The sequence below is a fragment of the Pinus tabuliformis genome, chromosome 2_2, assembly GCF_031772625.1.
Source record: "Pinus tabuliformis cultivar Carrire ecotype Pingquan chromosome 2_2, CPIR1, whole genome shotgun sequence".
Classification (NCBI taxonomy): Eukaryota; Viridiplantae; Streptophyta; class Pinopsida; order Pinales; family Pinaceae; genus Pinus; species Pinus tabuliformis.
The window spans coordinates 112,763,453-112,777,917 of record NC_142300.1 but is presented as its reverse complement, the minus strand read 5'-3'; the positions used below and the strand labels follow the sequence as shown (position 1 = coordinate 112,777,917).

Here is a 14,465-nt window from a genome sequence, read left to right as displayed (position 1 = left end):
AGATCCTTCATATCGAATTCTGTAGTCAACTGTTTCTTGCATTCCTGAATACGTTCTTCTACACCAATTAGTAGAAGGTCATCTACATATAGGAAGATGATGACAGGTTCATCTTTTACCACTTTGATGTAGAGGTTGGGATCAACCGAACTTTTGATAAAGCCCAGTCTTTGCAAATAAGCATCCATCCTTGGATACCATGCTCTAGGTGCTTGCTTGAGGCCATATAAAGCCTTTTTCAACCTGCAAACATAACCTTCTTTACCCTTGACTTCGAATCCCAAAGATTGCTCAATGTAGACTTCTTCATCTATGGTGCCATTCAGAAATGTAGTCTTTACGTCCATTTGATGAACTTTTCACTTCATGGATGTTGCCAGAGAAATCAGTGAACGAACAGGTTATATATCTTGTTGTAGGAGCAAAGGTTTCTTCATAGTCAATTCCTTCTTGAGAGAAACCTCTAGCCACAAACCTGGCTTTGTATTTGTCTATGCTCCCATCCGCAACATGCTTGATCATGTAAATCCATTTCGAAGTTACCATAGTTTTTTTTTGGCTCTAGGAACAATTTCCCAAACACCATTCTTCATTATAGATTGGTATTCCTCATTCATGGCAGACTTCCATTTAGAGTGCTTGGAAGCTTCTTCAATTGTGGATGGCTCATCTTCTATCAATTTTGACATGTAGGCTGCATACCCAGAGTACCTTTGAGGTTTCTTGCTTTCTCTAAATTTGCCACTTACCTGGTGTCTTTCAGCATCTTGAAGTGTGGAGGTCAACCAGTTAGGTCTCTTCCTCTTTTCAGGGATAGTGACAGGTTTTCTAGGACCTTCATCTTCTTGATGAGCATCTTCTTCTTCTTTATTGACTTCTTCCTCAAATATAGGAAGATCTTCTTCATCGGAATCGGATGAAATATCTTTTGACTTTTTGAATGCAATATTCTCATCAAAGATTACATCTCAGCTTACCTCTATTTGATGTCCTTCCTTGATGTAGATTTTGTAAGCCTTGGATGAATTGCTATATCCCACAAATATTCCCTTCTTTCTTGCTGGATCTAGCTTCTTCCTTTTGTCATTGGGAATGTGGATATATATTGGACATCCAAATATTTGGGGATGGTCCACAGTAGGTTTCTTTATAGTGAAAACTTCTTCGGGAGTTCGATTATTCAGAGACCTATGGGGACTTCTATTTTGAATATAGACATGAGTCTTCGTTGCTTCGCCCCATAGGAATTTCAGTAGATCTTGGTCGTGAAGCATTGCCTTGACACTTTCTTCTATGGCCCTGTTCTTCCGTTCAGCTACTTCATTTTGCTCGGGATTATATGGAACTATGAGCTCCCTCTTAATCCTAGCCTCCTTGCAGAAGGCTATAATTTCCTTAGAAGTGTATTCTCCACTGTTGTCGGATCTTAGAGTCTTGATCTTTCTTTTTGTGAGATTTTCCACTTCAGCTTTAAATTCTTGAAATTTTGAAAAGACTTCATCTTTGGATTTAAGAAGGTAAACCCAAGTTTTCCTGGAGTGGTCATCTATGAAGGTGACATAGTATAGATGTCCTCCAAGAGATTTGGTCATGGGACCACAAACATCAGAGTGTATGAGATCAAGTATCTCTTGAGCATGAGATGTGCTATGACCATATGGTTTCTTTGCAATCTTGCCCAACGCACAACCCTTACATACACCTTCATGTTCTTCCTTGAGATTTAGGATTCCATTTACTATGGAATTTAGCATTGGAAGAATTTTGAAGTGAAGGTGACCTGATCTTCTGTCATAATTCACATGGACTAATATCAATATGAACAAGTGCTTGATTTATAGGAGAAGCCAATCTATATAATATGCCTTCTCAGACACCAATGGTTCTAGCCTTTTCAATGCTTGAATATTTAGCCCAAACAACTACCCTTCCATCTATAAAAGCAACTCTATCACCCTTTTCTTCTAAAGATGAAATAGAAATAAAATTTTTGCACAAACCTAGAACATAAAGGATGTTGTTGAGATGAATGTTGCTTCCATCTTCAAGCTTGATGGAGGTAGATCCAATGCATTTTACTGGATAATTTTTGCTGTCACCAAGCTCCACAGAATAGGAAGACTTTCCCTTGGAGAGAGTCTTGAGTTGATGATGGTGTCCCGTCATATGTCTCGAAGCTCCACTGTCTATTACCCAAATGTTCTCATCTTGGAATGTGCTTGAGAGTGCGGAGAATAAGCCATTAGCTTTTGGAGATCTATCAATTTTGGATATCAAATAGACCCATACTTGCTTGGTCTTTAGATTAATAAAACTTGACACAACTGATCCGAGGCTAGCCAATTTCTTCATTAGGGAGATGATCTTCTTCACGCCCTTTATAGCACCACCCTTTGATACCATGTTGAGAAATGAAGGGAAATATAAATATTTGATATATTTTATGCTATGATAACTGCTTGTGATGTTAATTCTTTAGATTCTGCTTCTTATTATTAACATGTGTTATTATCATCAACCAGCTATCAAAACAAGAAGATAGAAAATGCACAAGTACACAAAATATTGGCACCAAGCCAAGACAAAAACCTCTCTAAATCATGAGGGGAAAAGCCCTTTGAACTCTTTCTTATAGAATCTTTATTGAGGAATTCCAAGACCCAAAATTTGACTCAACAATGCCTTCAACATCAAATGACAATACCTCCAAACCTATATACAAACAAATTGTCTCCTTCTACAATTCTAAATAGTATAGCAGGTCTGCAACAAGAGTATGACAGTCAACAAATATGGTCTAGGACAGGCTCATCTAGCCTCCTCTTATCCTCACACTTCTTGTAGACCCATCATACATATAATAAACTGTTGATTTGAGCTTGATCTGAGATCTCGTGATGCAAAAGGAGTCACTGTTCTAGAGAAACGAGAACAAAACCTTTTGCTTTAGAACGTAGACACGTGCTAGGAGAGTTAGGGCTCTTCTAGCCCTTTGATGACTTCGATCTCCTTGGCAATGACTTCCTCCTTCAAACTGTGGCTAGATCGGACCTTTAACCCAATAACATACTCATATAAAGTGATGCCCTAGATCAGATCAGAATGCCACATGTGTGAACAGACGTGATGATGAACTCGGATAAGGGAACAAACTTCCTCATTGACTGCGGCTACCTTTCCTTCGACCCTTTCACTGCGCTTTTCCTTCACGAATGAAATGAAAATGAATGTGTGTAATGAGGAGGTATCAACGTTGCCGTTATATAGGCTTGCCTCCTCATCTCTAGGCCGACGTGATCCCTTGATTAGGCCGATGCGATCCCTTGACTAGGCCGACATATTGAGAGGCTTCCAGAATTTGTCTGAATGAATTATTTGAAGCAGTTTCTTTGCATCAATTCAGTGGGTACATGTTGGAGTATTTCATTGATGATCTAGAAGGACTTTTGACTTATAACAATTACATTTACAAGCGTAACAATACATGATTGTCTTCATTTTACATGACTCATCCTAAGGCTCTCAATTGGAGCCACAACTCGACCAAGAAACTTCTTGAGCATGAAACCCATGTCTCAAGCAAAAATATAAAAGAGTTTCTTGATACAAAATTACATCATTACAATATTTGATATTATGAAGACTGAACCTAGTTACACTATTTTCAACACATACTCACTCGGGTGTTCTCTGAGTATGACCTTCTAGGAATATTCTTCTCTTGGGTTCCCAACCCTCAAAGAATATCGATTCTCTTGCCTACTCTTGTCTTGGATGCCCTACACATCCTCAAAGAGTATCAAATGCCAAATGTTTACCCAATCCTCCCATTCTTTCTTCCCAAGTGAAGACAAGAATGTTGTGTCTATCTTGTGTCTATATTTCCATTCATGGCCTTCATCTAGACTTATGATTGTTAGTCCTGGTCTAGTGGATGACCCATGAAATGGAAAAACACAAATTTCACTCCTTTGTAATCAAGGGTGATCCAAAACTCCCTCTTGATTAGGGACTCGTCAGAGCTCCCTCTTAACTATGGACTCTTTCATTTATCATCAACTTCTTCTTCATGGGTCCTTCAGCTGCTTGATCTCCTCTCTTTCTTGATGTCATGAAGTCTTTGTTTGAACTTCTTCTAGGTAGGGCACCATTCATTGATCACTTTCCTTCCTGGTTTGTCATGTCATTGCTTCCGTCGTGGAAGGTGTCTTTCTTACCATACATTAAGTTTTCTTGTCATCTGACTACTCCTTTGTCATCTGTCGATGCTTCAAAATACTCTTCTCATGGATGCTTCATTTTACTTGCTTGTTTACATGCTTTGACCTAGTAGCCCATCATGACTTCATCCTAATATTGCTTCAACATTGCTTTTTCTTTTGCTGGATGGCTTCTTCATCACGGCATCTTTGTAGAGTGAAATCAATTATCTGCATCTTTCATATCTCCAAGGCCTTCATAGATGTCAAGGGTCCTTCCTTCCTTTGTCAGAGTTGTCCTGCCTTCTTTCGGGAGATATTTTCAGAGTATCTTGTCAGATAGTGATTCTTAGTGATCATGGTGTTCTTCACATGCTTGATCTCTTTCTTCATTTGCTTTTTCTTTTGCTGGATGGCTTCTTCATCACGGCATCTTTGTAGAGTGAAATCAATTATCTGCATCTTTCATATCTCCAAGGCCTTCATAGATGTCAAGGGTCCTTCCTTCCTTTGTCAGAGTTGTCCTGCCTTCTTTCGGGAGATATTTTCAGAGTATCTTGTCAGATAGTGATTCTTAGTGATCATGGTGTTCTTCACATGCTTGATCTCTTTCTTCATTTGCTTCTTCTTAGATGGATAGGTCAACCATCTTATGCTTCTTGTGAAAGCATTTCTTCATTGCCCTCTTCCTAGACAAGTCAATGTTTCTTCTTGCTTCGTAGTCAACAATCTTATACTCCTTATGTGAGCATATTCTTTTGTTGACCTTCATTGCATTGTAGCACATGCCTTCGAGCATGTTCTTGGTGAAATAGATTCTTTCATACTTGATCATGTTATAGAACTATTCCCATGACTCAATAATATACAAATGATAACATGACTAAACTTTAATGCATACATACCTCAGCTTGATTCTCCTTTGATCATCTTAGCTTCTTGGTGTGGCCCTTCTTGCTTCATCTTAGCTTGCCTACATATCATCCTTTTCTTGAATCCCATGAATGGGATTCCCAATGAGACATCTACTTTGGTTTATGAGCCTTCTTTTGAAGATTCCATCATAGGATCTTAAAGACCCTTGCCTTGCAAATGTTCCTTTTCTTTTGATGATGGAGGTCTTCTAATATTCTTGATCACGATCAATTTTTCTTTCATCATAGATGAGGTCCTATACAATGTTGCACAAAGTGGGGACGAAATGGGGACGTGTTTTAGAAGCGGGGACGCGGAAGCGTCATTTTCCAAAAATCTAGGAAGCGAAGCATCTGCTATATATATATATATATTTATATATTTTTTGCATTTATATTCAAAACAAACATCCCAAATATCAAATTAGTTGTAGAAAACATGAAAACATGCATATTTTTACATAAATCAAGATAGATATGGCATCCATGATTCCATTGTAGTTACTAGTATGTACATCAATGATTAATTATTCGAGCATCAACCATCTATATTCAACAATTACAAACATGCATAAAATTTTTAAGCATATTATAAAACATAAAACATTTAAGCATATTATAAAACAATAAAACATAGAGCATATTATGATTTATCTAGCAAGTGAGCAACTGTCAACATTTGTCATGTCCAAAATTCAAATAATAATGGTTACAAAATGGGTCACTTGGTCATTGCCAAGACAAAAAGGTTCAAATCCACAAACCTACAAGTCAAATGATTAATCTATGACAAAAGTAGTAAATTGCGAATATATCTACTAATATCTCCTCCTTCCACCACGAAGAGAACGTGGCGGCGGGCCTATACTTGGTGGTAGTGAAGAAGATGGTGCCTATGGAAGTTGTGGCATGAAACTAATGAAGACGAGCTGCCTGCTGTTGGTGTTGAACCATGGAACTTGGAAACCAAGGGACCAAATGGGGGTGGCATCTCAACTCAATCATCATCATCCTGGAATTGCTCAAAAAATTCATACAAAAAAAACCACTAGTTAACAAAAAAAAATTAAAAACAGGAATTAGAGAAGTCCTTTATAAGAAAAATTCATACCACAATGGACATACCTGGATAAGGGCATCCTCTAATTGCTCTAATTACAATACTCCATCCTCCAAATTGGGCTCCTTTGGATTCTTGTCCCAAATCTTAAGGTCTTTATTAGTCTTTTACATCATCACAGTAATGGGACAACAATCACAAGTTCTAATGAACATAAACCAAGCTCTCTGCCCGGTCTAAACTCAACCTGTTCCTTTTAACACTGTGGATGAAAGAATAAGAGCTCCAACACCTCTCTGCAGAAGAAGTGTTTACCACTTGTGAAAGCACCCGCAATGCCAAAGTTCGTAGAAGTGGAGTAGCCCTTGCATGCATGTTCCACCACTCAAGAGAAGAAAAAGTCTCTCGATCTCTAATTGCATGCATTCTCCCAAATGGACCAGTGTTAAGCGTATAGTTGCTCAACTGTCTCTGTACCATGACAGCCTCCTCCTCATCAGGGACTAATTTACTCAATGCAATCATATATTTTTTGTGAACCTCTTGATCTTGGTGTGGTTTTATCCTGCATCCCCCTAGGTGCTGGTGTTGAAAGCCATGATGGATGATAATATTTAGGTGTCAAAACATATGCTAATGCATGCAATGGAACATTTAGCATTTCCCATCAGTTTTCCACCTCTGCACGAATATAATTGTACAAGGTGATATCTCTAGGATCATCAATGTTTTTAATCTGCCCCAACATGCTATCCATTTTCTCTTACACCTCCCCAATTATTGGTCGATCTGAATCTCCAAACTTGAGCATTTAATAAATTGGTTTGTTGAATTGCAAAACATATTTAACCTATGACCAAAAGTATATGTCAAGAATAGTGTCCTTGGCTACATTAGCACCATCTCTATCGGTGTTAATTTCCTCCCATGATTCAGCACACTCCATATTAGTTAAAGCTTGTCTCACCTTCACTAGCTGCCTAAAGGTGAGGTAATAACTGGCAAATCTTGTTTTTGCAAGTTTAAGCAAATGCAACTTGGAGTAAGTGCCATAGAAGTAGTTTACCCTTGTATGTCCTATGATGAATTTAATGAGTTGCTTCCCTCTCCTGTAAAGCTCATTAATCCACCCACATTCTTTATGCTTCACAATATCATGCATCAAAAGGTTCAATGTGTGAACCAGGCACCCAGACCAAAAGATGTGTGGATGAGTACGCTCAATAACTTTTCCTGTAGCCTTACAATTTGCTGCATTATCTATGATCACTTGAACCACATTATTCGGACCAACATCTTTGATTGATTGTAATAAGAGATCTGCAATGTTTTGGTAAGATGCATCGATGGAGGAATCATGACATGTAATAAACACTACGCCACTAGCAAAAACACCAAGAACATTTATCAAATGTTGGATTTTAATATTTGTCCACCCATCTGATACAATGGATACCCCACAATCTACCCACTCATTTGTAAAACGTGTCAAAACTCTTTGAACCTTTGCTTTTTCTCTTTCTAATAACATTGTTCTAGCTTTCTCATAGTTGGGGGACTTGTATCTTTTTGGGGCTTCATTGATGGCCTTTACCATTTCATGCCAATAGGGAGAGCGAAGCACATTGAATGGTACACCGCAAGCACAAAGAAATCAGACTATCTTTCCAACAACATCATTCCTCCCAACAACATTTAGGAAATCCCCTATTGTTCTTTTACCTCCAGAGCTTCCAGAAGTACCGTGAGGAGATGAGCTACCAAATCTAGAGGTTGCACTTGATTCAAAATGAGTTTTTTGTTTCTTTCTTTTTTGTTGTGCAACCTCCTCTATTGGGATGTATTTTCTTCTTTGTTCAACTGAAATGTTTGGGCAATATTGTATCCCCACAGCATCCTTTTTGTCATCACTGTGCATCACGCCACAAAGATGCCTCCTCACACGGGTATATGAACCACTAAATGGTTTTCCTTCATGACAACCATGAGGCACAAAAATTTGTAGCTTCCACCACCCTTTCCACCTTCAAGCTTGGTCACATAGTTCCACAAGAGTGTTAATGCAGCTTTCCCCTCTAGTGTTTCAGTGTTCCCTTCAGGTTCAACTTCATCCCCTTCCTCTTCAAACCCGTCCTCCTTATCATACATTGGGTCACTCATATTGGGACCACTATCCTCTTGTTCTTCTTCCCTTCTATCCCTACTCCCCCTTTCCATCATTAAAACCAAAAGTGGAATGATACATAGAAGCTAAAAGAACACCATCTTGGAATGTGGATATAGGTGGTGGACAACTTGCAATTAAATGAGCAAGTAGAAAGGATGGGAAATAGTAGGAAAGGGAGGAGAAAAATACAAAAAACAATGTCAAAAAAATGATGGAGTTTGGGTTCTGCACTTACTTCTTTAGCTCTTGTAGATGGAAGTCCTCCAAGTTCCTCCTCCTTCACTCCTCCAAGCTCTTCTCTCTTCTCCTCTCTTCTCTTCTCTAAGCTCTCATAAACTAAAAGTGAGCAAATGAGAGTTGAAAGGGTGTTAAATCCCTTCACTCCTCACCCTAACCCAAGGTGGACCCACCCTTGACCAAGGAAAAGAAAAAACAATAAAACAAATAAAAAAATTGATTTTTTTGGCCTGTGCGACGGAAACGGCAGACGCTCAGGCGAAGCGGTCGCAATCCATACGGATTGGACCTTGAAGTTTCGTGCTTTATACAACCGAACCGCTGTACGGAATGTGTTTCGAAAAAACAGAGACGTGAATCGGCCATACGATTCTGAAAATGGCAAGAATCGGATTTGTCAGCTTGATTCGCGTTTTAGTTTTTTCGAAATGCATTTCGGAGGATGATTCCCCCGCGCATCCGTACGAATCGCGGATCGGGCTTTTGATCCGAGGGCGGGGGAGGGGGGATGTTTCCTGCAACACTGGTCCTATACTAGGTATGCTCCTTCTATATGAATATCTTGAGCTATATCTACCATGCTCCTATATTCTAGAAGATATTTCTACCCATGCATTTTTATTCTCATTATATTCCACATCTTCATGAGTATCTAGAACTCTATTTACTTCATGCTTCTAGATTCTAGACTATGCAATTTTATTTTATTCCTACATGCTCCTATCCTACTCAAAACCTTGAAAGAAGACTTGAAGTAAAGAGTTTGACCTAGTCATAGTAGAGATCTGGAGGATCTTCCTTCTTTTGCTTCTTTTCTTCTTCTTTCACCTTTTGAGTCATGTGAGCTTCTTCCCTCTTTCTTTTGTTGTTGTTGTCTTTCTTAAGCTTAGGACAATTCCTTTTGTAGTGTCCATATTCTTGGCATCCAAAACATTGGATTTTGGACATGTCTTTGTTGTTTGTTCTTCGTGGACCAAATTTGCCAAATTTTCCCTTTCCCTTGGCTATGGTAGCAAATGCTTGCTCCTTTGATCCCACATCTTTCTTTGCTTTAAGTCAGGTTTCCTCTGTCCTACATAGAGACCACATTTCACTGAGTGTGGTTGCTTCCTTCTTGGCATATATGCTTGATGTGAAGGTTCCCCAATCCTCAGGTAGAGCATTTGAGTACTGAAGTTGTCATCGCTTTGTTAGACATGACTTCCCCAAGCTCTTGAAGTTGATCTCTCATTTCAAAGATTTTCATGAAGTAGGGAGCTATTCCTTCATTTGTTATCTTCATTTTGTACAATTAATTCCTTAGAGCTATTATTTCTCGAGCTGTGGATATTGAGAATAGCTCTACTAGCTTATCGTAAATTTCTTTTGATGTTTCAAATTTGGAGACATAAGGAATGAGAGAGTCTTTGATTGATTCTATTAGAATCCTTTATGTTCTTGTCTCATCCTTATTGTACTTAGCTAAGGCTTGAGTTTGTTCCTTAGCAGGGATAGCGATATTCCTTTTGATATGTTCTAGAAGTTCATTCTCCTTGAGAAGTAGATCAATTCTCTTCTTCCATGCAAGAAAGTTATTGGTACCTACCAATTTGTTGCTTTCCTTGCAAAAAGACATTGACGTATATTCAAAAGGGGACATATACTTGATAGGTTTTTGAGATGTAATGGATTTTCTTTCTCTTTGAAGACTTGATGGCTTGTCTTCCTAGGATCTTGATGTTCTTCAAGTTGCATTCTCCAAGTGGACTTGTTTGATGATGAGATTTTCTTGATGGCTTGTAGCTTGATGTAGGTCCTGCTTCAATCTACTCTTCTTTGTAGGTGCCTTTATGTAAGGCTCTTCTTCTTGCTATGTAGACTTCCTTGATGAATGATGGATTGGAGACCTTCTTGTCCTTGAAGTGATTGAGACTTCTAGGCTTGATGCTTCAACCTTGTAGATGTCCTTCCTTGATAAGTGTTCTTGAGTTGCCCTTTCCTTGATGTGTCACCTTAGCTCTGATACCATGTTGAAGAATCTAGGGAAATTAGGTGTGGTGTGATTTTTCTTGACTTGGTAACAATTTGTGGAGTCTTTTTACTTTTCTTATTAGCTTAATCTTCTTCTTATTAATGCATGTGTGTGTACTTCATCAAACTGCTACCAAAACATACGAACAAGAACACAAGATGTTGGCTCTTTGCTAGGGCCAAAACCTCTCTTCTCTTGAGAAGAAAACCCTTTAGTAAGTTTCTCTTATTGAAGCTTCTTATTGACCAATGCCAAACCCTAGACCTTTGACTAGAAGAACCTCCGACCAGAAGTCAAGTCCTTCCTTTTCTTTGCACTATGTTTCCCCGATACCTTGTCTAGCTCCTTTCGGCACTTCGTCACCCAACACTTTGTCTTTCTTCCGGCACTTCGTTCTTCCTTCGGCTGTAAGTAGATCTTCTAGAAGAGATACTTTTCATTCACCTAAGGATACTCATTCCTTCTCTTGATCATCCGAGTTCCTTCTTGGTGTATGATGGAAGGCTTTGTGTGACAACAATGCAACCCTAATACTCGCACGTGTGAGAGTTCTTGTTGATGTTCTATGGTTCTCTTTCCTTCGCTTGAGGTCCTTCCTTATTCGTTTGTATAAGAGGCGTAGTAGGCCTAGTATGAAGCCCAAACGATGATGGATGAGAAACTTTAATGTTGTTGCTGTAGTGACTGCAGTCATCCCTTCTATTCCTCGCATGTGTGGCTACAGTTCACCTTAAAACAATCCTTTATACTTAGGTTATATTTCCTCCTCCTTCACTGCTGTAGAGGCTCCCTTAAACTTGACTCTTCCACCCTTTATTTGACTACACTTGCTCGCTGATTTTAGAGATGTGCTTCGCTATCTTTGGAGGAGTGGACAACGTCTATATATATAGAGCACTGTCCCTCCTTTAGGCTGACTTGTAGGCCGACTTGACTTTCTTTGCTGCAATAGGTGCTTTTAATGGTGCCATTGCTTCTTTTGATGGTGTCCTTGCTTGGAAGAGACTTGACTCTGCTTGGAGGTGTCTTCTTTGACTTTTTTACATAACTATACATAATGTAACATACCCCGAAGATCTTCAACATAATTCTTTTGACTCTTTGACTCACTTATAATGCTTTTACATGTGCTAGACCTACTTCAATGAGCAAGAAACTCATTGACATGTATTATAAAAATAATATTTTTTTCTTGAATAAATGCAAATATCAAAAGTACATTTATGAAGACCGAACCTTGTTACATTTCCTTTAACATGAATCACCCGAGGGTTTCCGTCTTGGTGTTACTGCTGAAGTAGAGAACCTGGTTCACAAACTTCTCCACAAGAAGAAAACACAACTCAAGATGTACTCTAATGACCTCCTCCTCCTCTTTTTATAAATCTGATGGACCCCTCTAGAACCTCCTATTTTATTATTATTTTAATCATGGAGCACTTTTCCCTCTTTTAATTTCAATTAAAATATTCTTTTTAATATGGGGAAAGGGTAAATTGGCCACCATGGCTCCTCAGGTCACTGAAAATCACTTCTAACCATCCCATCCTATAGATCTTTTCGTTTCGGTTCCAACAAGCTATTACACTAAGGTGTTCCGTCAAGCGCTCCTTTCGAAATGCTACCTTAAGCGTAATTAATTGAGTTAGGACCAATAATAACCCTATTTTTCGAAAGTTATCAAAATGCAATAGAACGAAAGGCAAGTTGTGCAGATGATGGAACATGCTAAGCGAGCCATTGGATCCCATAGAAACTCCTCAAAACCCCATGAAACATTTCCAAAAGCCCCTGGGCCCGTTGATGATCTAAAACTGCACCTGTGACCTGTCTACCTCCAACCTTGAAAGTCCATCCTAACCATGCCATAAGGAACACCAGAAAAAGGAACATCACAATATAATTGTTTTACTGTGGAAAATCAAAAGCTTGACAAGTTAACAGTGGAGACCTGTAAAATGTTTTCACCCATTGAGTCCATGATGAAATTCCTGCGAGGATACAATGTTGAAGTCATCCAAGTAATACATTCCGAGAAATGGTATGTATGGTGAACAATAGTAGTGCGAGACTGGATTTAACCACTCGTAAGGAGAGTTCTGAGTCAATTTGGTTAACTAATGCGTTTTAACGAATTTCCATGAGGTCTAGGGGATAGAAAAAATAAAAAATATCTCCTTCTGTATCCATCAGAGGTATATTAGTGGTAGACCCGGATACAAAAGCCCTTTTCACCATTTTAAACTTGAATGTTCAATGTAAAATCCTTGCAATTATGAACTGGACACAAAAGTGGAAACAAAACAGTATATATGTTATGAGTAAAATAGGGTTTTTCTTTTTATAACAAAGCGGGAAAAATGAGAGTAATGACAATATAGACAAAAAGTACAGAAATATGAGGTGGTAGATGATGTGGGAAAAGGGAGGTGACGTGGGTTGTGAGGGTGACTTGGAGGCATGACATGAGGGATACGCCGGCTCGCCTGCTCTCGCTCGCTTGCTGCGGTTGAGAGGGTCCATCGAACCCACTTACTGCTATTGGGAGCACCTTAGACAGTAAGTTGTTTTGTATGAAGTGATAGGAGGGTAAATCAGGACCGTTGATCTTTCCAAACAATGATCTCCTAAAACCGCCCTCGAGGGCACTGCCCATCATAATTTTCGTTTACTTTGTGCCTTCGGGATTAGCTCTGAGCGCAGGTTGTTTTGAAGCTGCGATGATGTGCTCGGAGACCTGAACACTTTTAATCCTTTTCACTGCTGGTGTATGTGTGGGATGGCACACCCTTATATACTTTAATATTTATATTGTCATGGTCTCCTTCATTAAATTTTAGCCTGTAGTGTTATGCTTATACCAAACTTTATAAGAACTTGATGATAAATCAACTCAAAGCATCCGTACACTTCTTTTCTCATATTTTTTTTCTTTTTTCCATTCTTTTTTTGAATATATATATATATATATTGGATTTTCCTTTGAGAAAATACCATGGCCATTTGTAAATGGTGCAATATGACGAATCACCTCTTCATTGATATATGTTGCAGTCAAGGAATAGGCCTTGCTGTTCTTGTTCTCCCATATGTGGAAAAATGTGTAACTAGATTCGATCTTCATAAATATGAAATGTACTTTTGGTTCTTGTATTTTGTAAAATGAAAGAAAAATTTTTATTTTTATTTTTGGAGCATGGATTTCATGCTTAAGGTCTTTTATTTTAGAGGTCAAACACCCATTGAGTGCTTCTAGGGTTTGTCCTAGGTTAAAAAGTCAAAAGAGTCACTGTCATAAGTTGAAGATCCCATCGGCCATATTGTAAATTGTAAAGAAAATTATTTTTGTAATTAAAAGTGTCAAAATACCCTTCAAGAACAAGTCGACTTGGAAACTAAGAAGTCAACATATTTTGAGGAGCCACATCCACCTTAAGAAGACTATATAAAGGAGGGAACTCGACCTCCTTGAGAGACATTCACTCATCTCATGCAAGCGAAGTAGGAGCAGAAAAAGGCTAGCAAAGAAGGAAGAGGACGAAGGAAGAAGTTTATGGGCTAATTCTATCTCACACGTGTGAAGAAGGAAGGCTAGGGTTTGCTATTTCAAGGTCAAAATTCTCTATTTGTTGGAAGAGGATTAAAGTTGTTGGAAGAAGGGCCTACTAGGTCACCTTCTAGCCCTAGACAAGGAAACAAAGCAAGCAAAATTGCTGGGAGGCCTTGGAAGGCTAAATTTTGTTCACACGTGTCGATGTAGTAGCGGTGGTAGGGGGGGTCAAAAATTTCAGACCTATAGTAGAGGCCAAAAATTCTAAAGCTGAGGGTTGAATTTGTGTTGCTGGAAGAGATTTGACTGGGGTTGAGTTGGACAAAG

The 14,465-nt window shown here is 38.8% G+C and overlaps 1 protein-coding gene across 1 annotated transcript in view; it reads left to right on the top strand.

Annotated features, from left to right (window-relative positions):
- LOC149191618 (K(+) efflux antiporter 5-like) overlaps nt 1-14,465 on the top strand; it is a 379,177-nt gene that overhangs the window by 213,068 nt on the left and 151,644 nt on the right. The window lies entirely within an intron of this gene.